Source organism: Pseudorca crassidens, chromosome 12, assembly GCF_039906515.1.
Source record: "Pseudorca crassidens isolate mPseCra1 chromosome 12, mPseCra1.hap1, whole genome shotgun sequence".
NCBI classification, from domain to species: domain Eukaryota; kingdom Metazoa; phylum Chordata; class Mammalia; order Artiodactyla; family Delphinidae; genus Pseudorca; species Pseudorca crassidens.
Genome location: NC_090307.1, coordinates 14,645,900 through 14,657,614, shown reverse-complemented (window position 1 = coordinate 14,657,614; position 11,715 = coordinate 14,645,900). Strand labels below are relative to the sequence as shown.

At 35.2% G+C, this 11,715-nt stretch overlaps 1 pseudogene; it reads left to right on the top strand.

Moving 5' to 3' along the window:
- Positions 1–1,916: 1,916 nt before the first annotated feature.
- On the top strand, positions 1,917–2,380 carry LOC137204090 (nuclear transport factor 2 pseudogene; annotated as a pseudogene).
- Positions 2,381–11,715: the final 9,335 nt, after the last annotated feature.

The window sequence follows — 11,715 nt, the reverse complement described above, 5'->3', positions numbered from 1 at the left end:
AAAAGGGCCCTTAAAATATGAAAGGATGCAACTTCATTCATATATATAGTAACAGAAATGCAAATTATAACTAAAATTGGATGCCATTTTTCACCTTTTAATTTGGCAAAATTCTAAAATTAGAGCAAAAAGTGTTATCAAAGCTGGGAGAAATAGAAACCTTCATACAAAATGGTACAAGCCTTAAAAGAAAAATTGGCAATGTTATCAAAATTACATTTCTGGAAATATATTCTAAAGACAGCACTTCTTGTATTGGATTTATATTTGTGAAAATGCCAATATTCCATTATTTTTATCCAAAACTAATAATTTCATATATTATAACCTTACAATAGCAAAAGATTGGAAGTAATGTAAATGTTTATATATAGGGCACTTATTATAAAATAACTGTTCGAAAGAATACTATGCAGTTGTAATTAAGAATCAGGATGCTCACAAAGATATGAGTGAAAAAATTAAAAAATAATATAAAATAGGACGCAAATTAAATGTGGTAAAATTTTAAACATTTGAGTGTAGAAAAAATAGAATTAATTTCATGTTGAGATGTAACATGAATGGGGAAGAAAGGGAGAAAAGGTAATATTTTCATATTGCATAAGATGATACTTCTAAAACTTGATACAACAAAAAATACAGATTTAAGTTCTTATTTTAAGTCACAAAAATAATAGAAAACTAAAAATGGTATAAATCTGAAACTCTAAGAAAAGGGAAAAAAGACAAAGGTACAAATGATTTACATCTTCACCTGTCATATTAGAGGTTATTAGATATTGTCTAGTATTTCTAAATGAAGGAAAGAGAAAACCAAGCATGTTTTCTTGAACCACAGCATCAAGCACCAGAAGAGGCTGCTTCTGAAGAATGGGTCTGGGAATGAGAAGGGAAGTAGAACTAGTATTTCTATATTGCTTGATTTGTTACCAAATTCAAGAATTGCTCTGATAAAAAATATTTTTGACCAAAGTTAATGGAAATAGGCAAAAATTCATATAACACTTGGTGTAAAAGATTCAAGAGGCAGAAACTATATATGATTTGTTCACCACAAAATTTCAATCACCCAGTGTCTGACATGTAGTAGATCTTAGTAAATAAGACATAAAGAGCTCTTCCAAATCAATAAGATAAGAACATCATCCAAATAGAAAAATTGGTAAAATACATAAATATATAGTTCAGAAAATAATTACACATGGCCAATAAACATACTTAAATGTTCAATCTCAGTAGTAACGCAAGTTAAACCTACAGTGAGTTATCACTTTTCCCTTGTCAAATTGGAAATATTTTATAATAATGCCTGCATGTATAGAAGTTGTGAATCAAAATTCTCATGTGCAACCAATTTAGGTATAAATTGATTTTTTTTAAAAATCAAGGAAGAGAAAGAATTCTTAAATATTTATAGTTTGACATAGCACCCTTATTTCTGGAAATCAATCCTAATGAAATAACACAACGTGCTATAAAAGATTAATGTATAAGGTATGTTTCCCAGTCCTATTTAACAGAGTGAAAATTAGCATCAATCCAAGTAGTCAACAATAATGGTTAAATAAATGTACATCCACATGAGAGCATATTATTTAATAATTAAAATGTCATTACAAAATATATGTAATCAAATGGAAATATTCGTGATATGATAAATGAAGAAATCAGCATACAAAGTAGCATATATACACCAATTTTGTGTGTGTGAGTGCATGGGTGTGAAAAAATTGCAGAGGGAAAACTTTAGTATTTCAAAATGTTAGTAATGGTTATTTCTGGATAATAGTGATACAATTTATTAGTTTTTTTTGTATTTTCCACATTTTCTACAAGAAAGACTTATTTTTAGAAATGAAAACAAGAGAGTGCAGTGGGGTGGCAAGGGAAGGTGGGAGAAGACCACACTGGGTTGCCGCCACTGCTGCCACCATTGTGCCAGCTCTTCGGGTCTCAACGAGGCGGGGTGGCGCCCCAGAATGGGAGACAAGCCAGTTTGGGAGCAAACTGGGTCCAGCTTCATTCAACATTACTACCAGTTATTTGATAACGACAGAACCCAACCACACATATTGACGCGACAAGTTATATTGAAGCGACATGTCTTACTTGGGAAGGACAGCAATTCCAGGAGAAACCTGCCACCGTGGAGAAATTGTCTAGCCTTCCGTTCCAGAAAATCCAGGACAGCATCACAGCACAGGACCATCAGCCCAGGCCAGATAGCTGCATCATCAGCATGGTTGTGGACCAGCTCAAGGCCGATGAAGACCCTGTCATGGGGTTCCACCAGATGTTCCCATTAAAGAACATCAATGATGCTTGGGTTTGCACCAATGACATGTTCAGGCTTGCCCTGCACAATTTCGGCTGACCTCCTCCCTCCTCTTCCTGATACTATTCACACTCCTCCAGATGCTCCAAATATCATACACAAATGAGCAGGGCCACGGTGGGAGTGGGCAGGTGCGCTGCTGCTACTGAGGCATTGCACATGATGTTTGAACGCTTAGACTGGTTGCATCTGACAGGAGAAGTTTGTGTTGTACCAGCCCACGCCTTGGAAAGACTTAAGTAATGCAAAAGGTTGTCTTCTTTTTTTTTTAATCTACTGACAAGTTGCTCTAGTAACCCAAAGAAGTGAAGGAGAAAGCAGCTGCCTCACAGCCCAGATATTGATTTGTTCAGGTGTTTCATTGCCTCATGATACAATAAAACCACGAAAATTTTCTTAACAACAAATGGTACATCATTAAAAGTTAATGGAGGGCTTCCCTGGTGGCGCAGTGGTTGAGAATCCGCCTGCTGATACAGGGCACACGGGTTCGTGCCCCGGTCCGGGAAGATCCCACATGCCGCGGAGCGGCTGGGCTCGCGAGCCATGGCCGCTGAGCCTGCGCATCCAGAGCCTGTGCTCCGCAACGGGAGAGGCCATGACAGTGAGAGGCCCGTGTACCGCAAAAAAAAAAAAAAAGAAAAAGAAAAAGTTAATGGAATTTTACTTCTGGTGATGGCAGAGTAGCTGATATTGGATGAAAACTCCTGCAGATAAAATCATAAACACTGGAAAAAATGAGAGAAAACAAGTCCAGAAACAGCAAGAAACTGGAAGAGAGTTACCTTTAAAACAGAAAAATTAACTTGGTAACTTTGCATTTATTCAACTTTTCATGTGAGGGAAGTCCTCATTCTGCACAGTGTGGGATGTCTGGACCTTAGGCAGAAGCATGGGTCTTACTGGCCTGGTTTTAGGACTGTCATAGTACCTAGAATCTATTAAAGGAAACCCTGGAAAAGAGAGAGCCACAGCATGAGGAAGTCCAAAGTTCTGCATTTAAAATCTGCCCAAAGCCTTGGTTGACCCCTGATCTATGAAGAGCTGAGACCCCTTAGTGTCTTACAGAAAGTGGCAGATTGTTACAGCTTTTAGCTGCCGCCATCTGTAAGGAGCTAGCTTTTAGAGTTTGAGTCCAAGCAGATTAATTCCTGATAAAACAATTACAAACATTCTCCAGGGGAAGATAACAATTTAGTCTCTAGAATGTTTCATACACAATTTTCTGTTTAAAAACAAAAGTTCCTAGATAAAACAAAACATAGAAAATTATGATTCATGCTGAAATGAGATATCAGCCATCAGGAACCAAATGAAATACACAGGGAGGTCAGAATATAAAGGAGCTATTTTGTTATAAATATGTTCAAGGACTCAGAGGAAAATATAGAGCAAAAAAATAGAGAATTTCATCAGAGAAATAAAAACCACAAAAAATGGAGACCCAGTAGTACAGTATGTGAAATTTTAAAAATTAGTGGATGAGGACAGCCACATGCAAAAGAAATGAAACTAGACCACTATCTTACACCATACGTAAAAATTAACTCAAAATGGATTGAATACATGAATATAAGACCTGAAACCATAACACTCCTGGAAGAAAACATAGGCAGTTAGCTCCTTGACATAGGTCTTGGCAATGATTTTTTGAATTTGATACCAAAAGCAAAGGCAACAAAAACAAAAATAAACATATGGGACTACCACAAACTAGAAGTTTCTGCATAGCAAAAGAAACCATCAACAAAATGTAAAGGCAACTTACTGAATGGGAGAAAATATTTCCAAATCATATTTATGATAAGGGATTAATGTCCAAAATACACAAAGAATTCATACAACTCAATAGCAAAAACAAACAATCCAATTAAAAAATGGACAGAGCATCTGAATAGACATTTTTCCAAAGAAAACATACAGATGGCCAACAGGCACATGAAAAGATGCTCAACATCACTAATTATCAGGGAAATGCAAATCAAAATCACAATGAGATATCACCTCACACTTGTTAGAATGGCTATTCTCAAAAAAGACAAGAAATAACAAGTGTTGGCAAGAAATAACAGGTGTTGGCAAGAACACTTGTGCACTGTTGGTGAGAATGTAAATTGGTGTAGGCACTACGAAAAACAGTATGGAGGTTCCTCAAAAAATTAAAAAATAGAACTACCATATGGTCTAGCAATTACACATCTGGGTATTTATCTGAAAAAAACACAAACATTAATTTAAAAAGATATATGCACACCTGTGTTCATCACAGCATTATTTACAATAGCCAACATATGGAAGCAACCCAAGCACCTCTCAGTAGATGAACAGATAATGAAGATGCGGCATATATAAAAAATAGAATATTAGCCATTAAAAAGGAAATCTTGCCATCTGTGAAAATATGGATGGACCTTGAGGGTATTACACTAAGTGAAATAAATCAAACAGAGGAAGACAAATACCATGTGATTTCACTTATACATACAATCTAAAAAAAAAAAATGAACAAACAAAACAAAACTCATAGATACAGAGAACAGATTGGTGGTTGCCAGAAGGGAAGGGGATAGGGGGTAGGAGAAATACATAGGTCAAGAGGTACAACCTTCTAGTTATAAAATAAATAAGTCATGGGGATGTATGTAAGCATGGAAATTATAGTCAATACTATTGTATTGCTTATTTAAAAGTTGCCAAGAGAATAAACCCTGAAAGTTCTCCTCACAAGCAAAAAAAAATAAAATAAAATTGTATCTTTGTATGTTGACTGATGGTAACTAGACAGACTTATTGTGGGGATCCCTTCACAGTGTATACAAGTACTGAATGATCATGTTGTACACCTGAAACTAATGTTATGTTATATGTCAATTTTACCTCAGTAATAATAAATAAAATCAGTAGATGAGATTAGCAGAATATTGGATCTGGAAGACATAGGATCAGTGAACCTGAAGACAGATCAGTAGAAACCATCTAATCTGAAAAGGAGAGAAAAAGGATAGATCCTCAATGACATGAGGAACAATACCAAGCAGTCTAAAATATGAGTAATTAGTCACAGAAAAAGAGAAAAGAGAGAATGGGACAGAAAAATATTTGAGGAAATAGTGGCAGAAAAGTTCTCAGATTTGCTGAAACATAAACTTACAGTTTGAAGAAGATCAGCAAAGCACAAGCATTATGAATACAAAGAAAACCACACTCAAACTTATCATAGTCAAACTGCAAGCAGCCAGGAAAAAAAAAGGATGCACTACACACAGGGGAACAATGATATGAATGACAGATTTACTTCAGAAAGAACAAGAGGTATTGGTACATTCATCAAAACTTATTGAATTGTACATTTGAGAGGTGTGCATTTCATTCTATGTACATTTAACCTAAAACATTGTAAATAGCTATTGAATTCCAGTTTGTAGGTTTGCTTTTTTTTTCACAGTGGTATGAGTTAGGAATTTAAAAACTGTATTCCATATACTCTAGTTTGAACAAAAGTGTAACTGTATTGAGGATAATGAAAGCTAGGTTTCTCATTGTTGGAGAAGGAGTTACAAATATGGAAAAAGGGATGACTAGAATGCACTCTGCAGTGCTGGACTGGAACTAGAGATATTAGTATAAAACTATAAACATATACACACACAAAGAGAGAAATAAATACAAATCTATAATATGTATTATGTGTGCACACATGTACATGTGTGTTTATATAGATACGGATGTCTATGTATCTGATATGTCTATATATGTGTGAGTGTGTGTGCACGTGTACCCCTACACACATATATTTCCTAGCTCTCTGATGAAGGGATTTAGAAGCAGTGATCCATCAGTAGCACTGAACATACCTAGCACCCAAATCTTGGTTTCTCGGGACCATTCTCCACTAAAAGAAAGCAGGGATATTTTTAAGAAAAGCCTAAACATCTTGCTGCACCATAAAGTAAGGAAGCGCTGAAGGAATGCTGGAGGTATATTGAAAGAATACAGGCCAGTTTGAAAGGGATCCCACTGGACAAATTTTGGACAACTTGAATGTTAAAATAAATATTGATTGAAATGGCTTACATCCCTTTGAATAAAATAAAAATTCATACCTTCATTTAGATATAAATAAATTAGAGTACATAAATAGATGGGGAAGTTCTTCCTTAGTGTAGAACCAATAAATATACAAGGATGCTTAAACTAGTGGGTAAAAGTTTGAGAAACAGGATATTTGTATAGTCTCCAAGTAACTTCCTCTCCATTAATTGCTTATTAATTTAAAAGGGAAAATAGTAGAAAAACCTGGCAGACACCACCTTACCCTAGGGACAAACCACGATAGCATGTACCTCTGATATGATGCATTGAGATGATTACAGCACACTTCTGTGACAGTTCTACTAAAATGTATTACGCCAATCTCATTATGAAGAAACACTAGAGAAGCCCAAATAGAGGAACATTCTACAAAATAACTGTTTAAAATATCAACGCCAAATAAAAAGAAACTGTTCTAAACTAAAGGAGATGAGAGACGTGAAAATTAAAGGAAATGCATAATCCTGCATTGAATTCTAGACCTGGGGGGAACAGAAAATATCTATAAAGGACATTACTGGGGCAGTTGATACAATATGAATATGGAATATAGATTGTATTTTATCACTATTAAATTTTCTGAATGGGTAAATAGATACATCTCCAATTTACTCTCATATGGTTCAGAAAAAGATATGAACACATAAATATATGGGTCAAATATATATGCGGGTAATCCTCATTATTCACAGAATCCGATTTTGTGAATCTGCCTACTCTTTATATTTATTTGTAACCCAAAAATCAATACGCACAGTACGTTACCAATCATTCATAGGCACGGGCAGAACAGCAAAAAACTTGAGTCTCCTGACTTGCATGTTCCCGGTTGAGGCAGAACAAGGACACACTTGGCCTTCTTGTTTCAGCCCTCAAGTTGTAAATACACGTCCTTTTCGAGGTCTATTTAGTGCCACTTTTTCTGCATTTTTCTGCTTTTTGGTGGTGATTTTGATGTTTAAAATGACCCCCAATTGCAGTGCAGAAGTGGTGGTCTAGTGATCCTAAGTTCAAGAAGGCGATAATGTGCCTCACAGAGAAAATATGTGCATTAAGTAATCTTCTCTCAGACATGAGTTATAGTGCTCTTGATCAAACGTTCAATGTTAATGAATCGACATTATTGATTATATTGATTATACTGTTAATAAATCAATAAATATTTTAAGTAATAATATTTATTATAGTTATATATTAAATAAGGTGTCTTTAAACAGAAACACACAAAACAAAGTTATGTATTGATCACTTGATTAAAACTGGTTGTGACCAGAGATTCAGAGGAATATAATCCTGTATTTCTTCTAAGAGCAAAGATTCAGTATTCACTAATTCAGTGTTCAAGGAAGATTTATAGAACATAACTACTACAAACAACAAGACTCCACTATAGGTCGATAAATGATAGATACATATGTGCATACACACATACATATAGAAATAGATGCCTAATCGACTATATAGATATGTAAATACACACACAGCAAACAGAACAAAAAGTAAACAACTGCTGCTGAATCTGGGGAAAAGGTATATAGGAATTCCTCTTACTATTCTTGCAACTTCTGTGCAAGTGAAAAATGGTATCAAAATAAAAAGTTGCCAAAATACATAATGAATAACAAATTATCACAAGATAATTTGTGATAATTATCTCTTGCTCTTGCTTACAAGAGACACAAATTGGTATCTTTCCCCTAGAAATCTGAAATCCTATAGGGATGCAGCCATCTGTGTAGTATTCTATGGACAACTAGAGGGAGAGAGAGATGCTGGTTTAATAAAGTCCAGGCACTGGGAGAAAGAGGCCCATTCATGCAGTAAAGATGAAGTAACCAAAAGACACAAAAGAGAAACAATATTTTTAGGTAGCTATTGGAGGTTAGGAAATACACAGCCTGACCAAGACACAGTAAGCAACAGGGTAGAATATGACACTGGCCCTCAAGAAGCTATATTTTTGTTGGGGACCTACTAGAGAAAGGGAGACGCGGTCACAGGAAAAAGGTCCGCATTCTCAGAAATGGGATTCTCTTTACAGTACACGTAAAGTTAGCTTTGCCCTATTGAAGTCAACTGGCTTAGACTGGAGAAGTTCTATTGTGCAGAAAGGGCTCTCTTCACTTGTTCCTCCTCCCATTCCTGGGTGGCAACCATTAAAGCACTGATCACAAATAAGCTATGGATTTTACTTTCAATTAAAATATGTTCCTTATATTATGGAGCCATTAGTTCCTGACATGAGATTCTACCACTTGTTTCTAATATTAATGGATCTGGGCTCTTAGCGCTTTTAGCTATAATTTTAACATTAAGGCCCATATTTTTAAATATGGAATACCTATCCTTATAAAAACTTACTTTTATAGTTACACTCACATATATATAGTTCCTATGATGTCAAACATCTGACTTAAAAAAAGAAACCTATTACTGCTATTGTTTTCAATGTTTTTATTCATTGTTTTCATTTTTATTATTTTAATTGATATAGCTCAGATAATCACATATTGATTTTCCCATCAAATTCTTGGAGAAAAAAATAAGAAAGTAAAATAATAAAAATTAATAAAGTAAGTCATTCAACTTATCTATTTAAATAAAAAAATAATTTTATTGAGACTACAGTATTAATATAACTGAAGGAAAGACATAGACTTAGGACTTAATTCAACAAACGTTTATTGACACTTACTGTGTACTGGAAGGTTCCTGTCTTCAAGGAGCTCACACAAGATACACACTTATACACACAATCACACATAGGTGACAGAGGTTGTAGTGAATATTGGGAAGAAAACTAATATTTATTGATCACTGAAAATATGCTTACCACTATGCTAGCTCATTCCATCTTTACAAAAACCTCCTGGTTCCATATTTTACAGATATACTTTGAGGCTCAGAGAAGCTAAATCATCTGCTTATGGTAAGTGGCAGAGCTAAGATTCAAACTCCTATCTATTTCCAATGACTGTTTATAGCTTTGTTTTAATTTCTTTTTAATATGCTATAAAAATACAGATGATGGAGTAACTAATTCTACTCAGGGCTTAAAGAAGGCTTTTGAAAAGAAGTGGCATGGAGGCTGTCTTTAAAAATTACTGTAATGGGGTTTCCCTGGTGGCACAGTGGTTGAGAATCTGCCTGCCAATGCAGGGGACACGGGTTCAAGCCCTGGTCTGGGAAGATCCCACATGCCACGGAGCAACTAGGCCTGTGAGCCACAACTACTGAGCCTGAACGTCTGGAGCCTGTGCTCCACAACAAGAGAGGCCACGACAGTGAGAGGCCCGCGCACCGTGATGAAGAGTGGCCCCCGCTTGCCGCAACTAGAGAAAGCCCTCGCACAGAAACGAAGACCCAACACAGCCAAAAATAAATAAATAAATTTAAAAAGAATAATGTTCTCTATGAGAAAAAAGTACTTTAAAAAAAAATTACTGTAATGATCAAGATCTTGGTAAGTTCAGCGGCTATGGTGATATCAGATATGTATTCCCAAGGTAGGATCAACTTGCCAGTGTGGATCTGGTAGACTATGGGTAATTCTGAATTGATTCTGAGGTTTCTAGCTCCAGTGATATCATTTATTAAAGTAGGAACCAAAAAATGAAAGCAGGTTTGTGGAGCTAGATAACTCACTGAAATGACTGATTCACAACCAATTATTATATCAAGACATTATTTTTACGCGACTTTAATGGTAAAGGAGAAGATAACTAGGCACAAGAGGAAAAGAAGGAAATTATGCTTTTGTAGGCTGAAATATGTGTAAACCCTTGGGAATATTTGAAAACTCTATAATGAAATGCTTTATACCTAAAGGTGAAAAAAGTATTTTTCAACAACACAATTGTTTAGCCAAAATTGTTTTGGTTTTTGTTTGTTCATTTCTTCCCACTGCATGCTGGTAAAACTGTCAGCTATTAATTAATATGTTTTGAAGTTTCAGTCTTTACAAACTGCAAGAAAACATAGTAGGAAACATTTTGAACCAAATAACATATTAATGTGCCCCTAGATTTCAAACTCATGATTGTCTAAAATGCCTGTAGTTGTCCCACTGGGGTGTTTAAATTTTTGTAGATGCTCTCAAAACAATCCCTCCTGACCCTGAGTTAACTGTCAATCTTCCGAGGCTGGCTCTTGACAAGGATGGGAAAAGAGGCTTCCATCTGGGGTTATACACCAGAGTCTGTTACGCTGGGATCCAATGTGTTTAGAGGTGTCCTCCCACCTCCTGCTGTTCTGAGAGCCACCGTTTGATTAGAGTGTAAGCAAGGGAGAGAAACTTTTTTAAAAATGGAAAATAAAACTTACTAAGGCAAAAATAATATAAAATTACTATTCTAAACCAGTCTAATATTTTATTCAAACTGTCATTCTTTAACCTAACAAGTAGTATGTAGGACAGGGGAAATACACTGATTTCCTCCTCCCCCCAAAAATAATCTTATATGGTTAGGTTGGGCTTCTAGAAGCCTCTACAGCTTCTTGAGGCAATAAATTCCGTGGGTTTCCTGCCCACTATGTAAAGCAGTACTTTCTTGTCTTTCTTTAAAATTCACTCTTCTAGGTTTCAAGAGATGCCTCTTAGATTAATATTCCAGGAACTATCAAAACCTGAATTCACCTGACACTTGGACTTCAGTTATAGGACCATATGAACTTTTCAACCTACATCTGTTCAGGATTCACTCTTAATTATTTTGCTTTCAGGAATGACTCGACCATTTACCAGGTATGTGACCTTAGGCTAGCTGCAATAATTTCTCTTTATCTCAGTTCCTTCATCTTTAAATACATTTCAATAGTATCTATCTCAGAGGATTATTTTAAAAATTAAAGCATTCAATGTGTAGAAAGACTTTAGAGTACTGCCTGATTTCTATGGTAAGCATTCAATAATTCTTAAATATTATTTTCATCATATACACAGACAATGTCTAGATTTTAACACACTGAACAATGCTATATTTATAGCACATACCATTTACCACTCACTGATTAAAGAATTTTACATATATTAAATCATTTGGTTCTGAAACTCTATAAGGAATATACTGCTATTGTCATCACCTTTTTATATATGAAGAAACTGAAGTTGAGGCAACTTAAATAAATTGCCCAACATCACACAGATAGAAGTGGCAGAGCTGGGATTATCCTAGAAGGTCTGCAGATAGATTATACACCCTTAACTATTATGTTATATTGTATCTCATAATGGTTGCTGGAAGATGTTAGTTATTATTTAATTAGTCTTATTATAAATGTTGCTG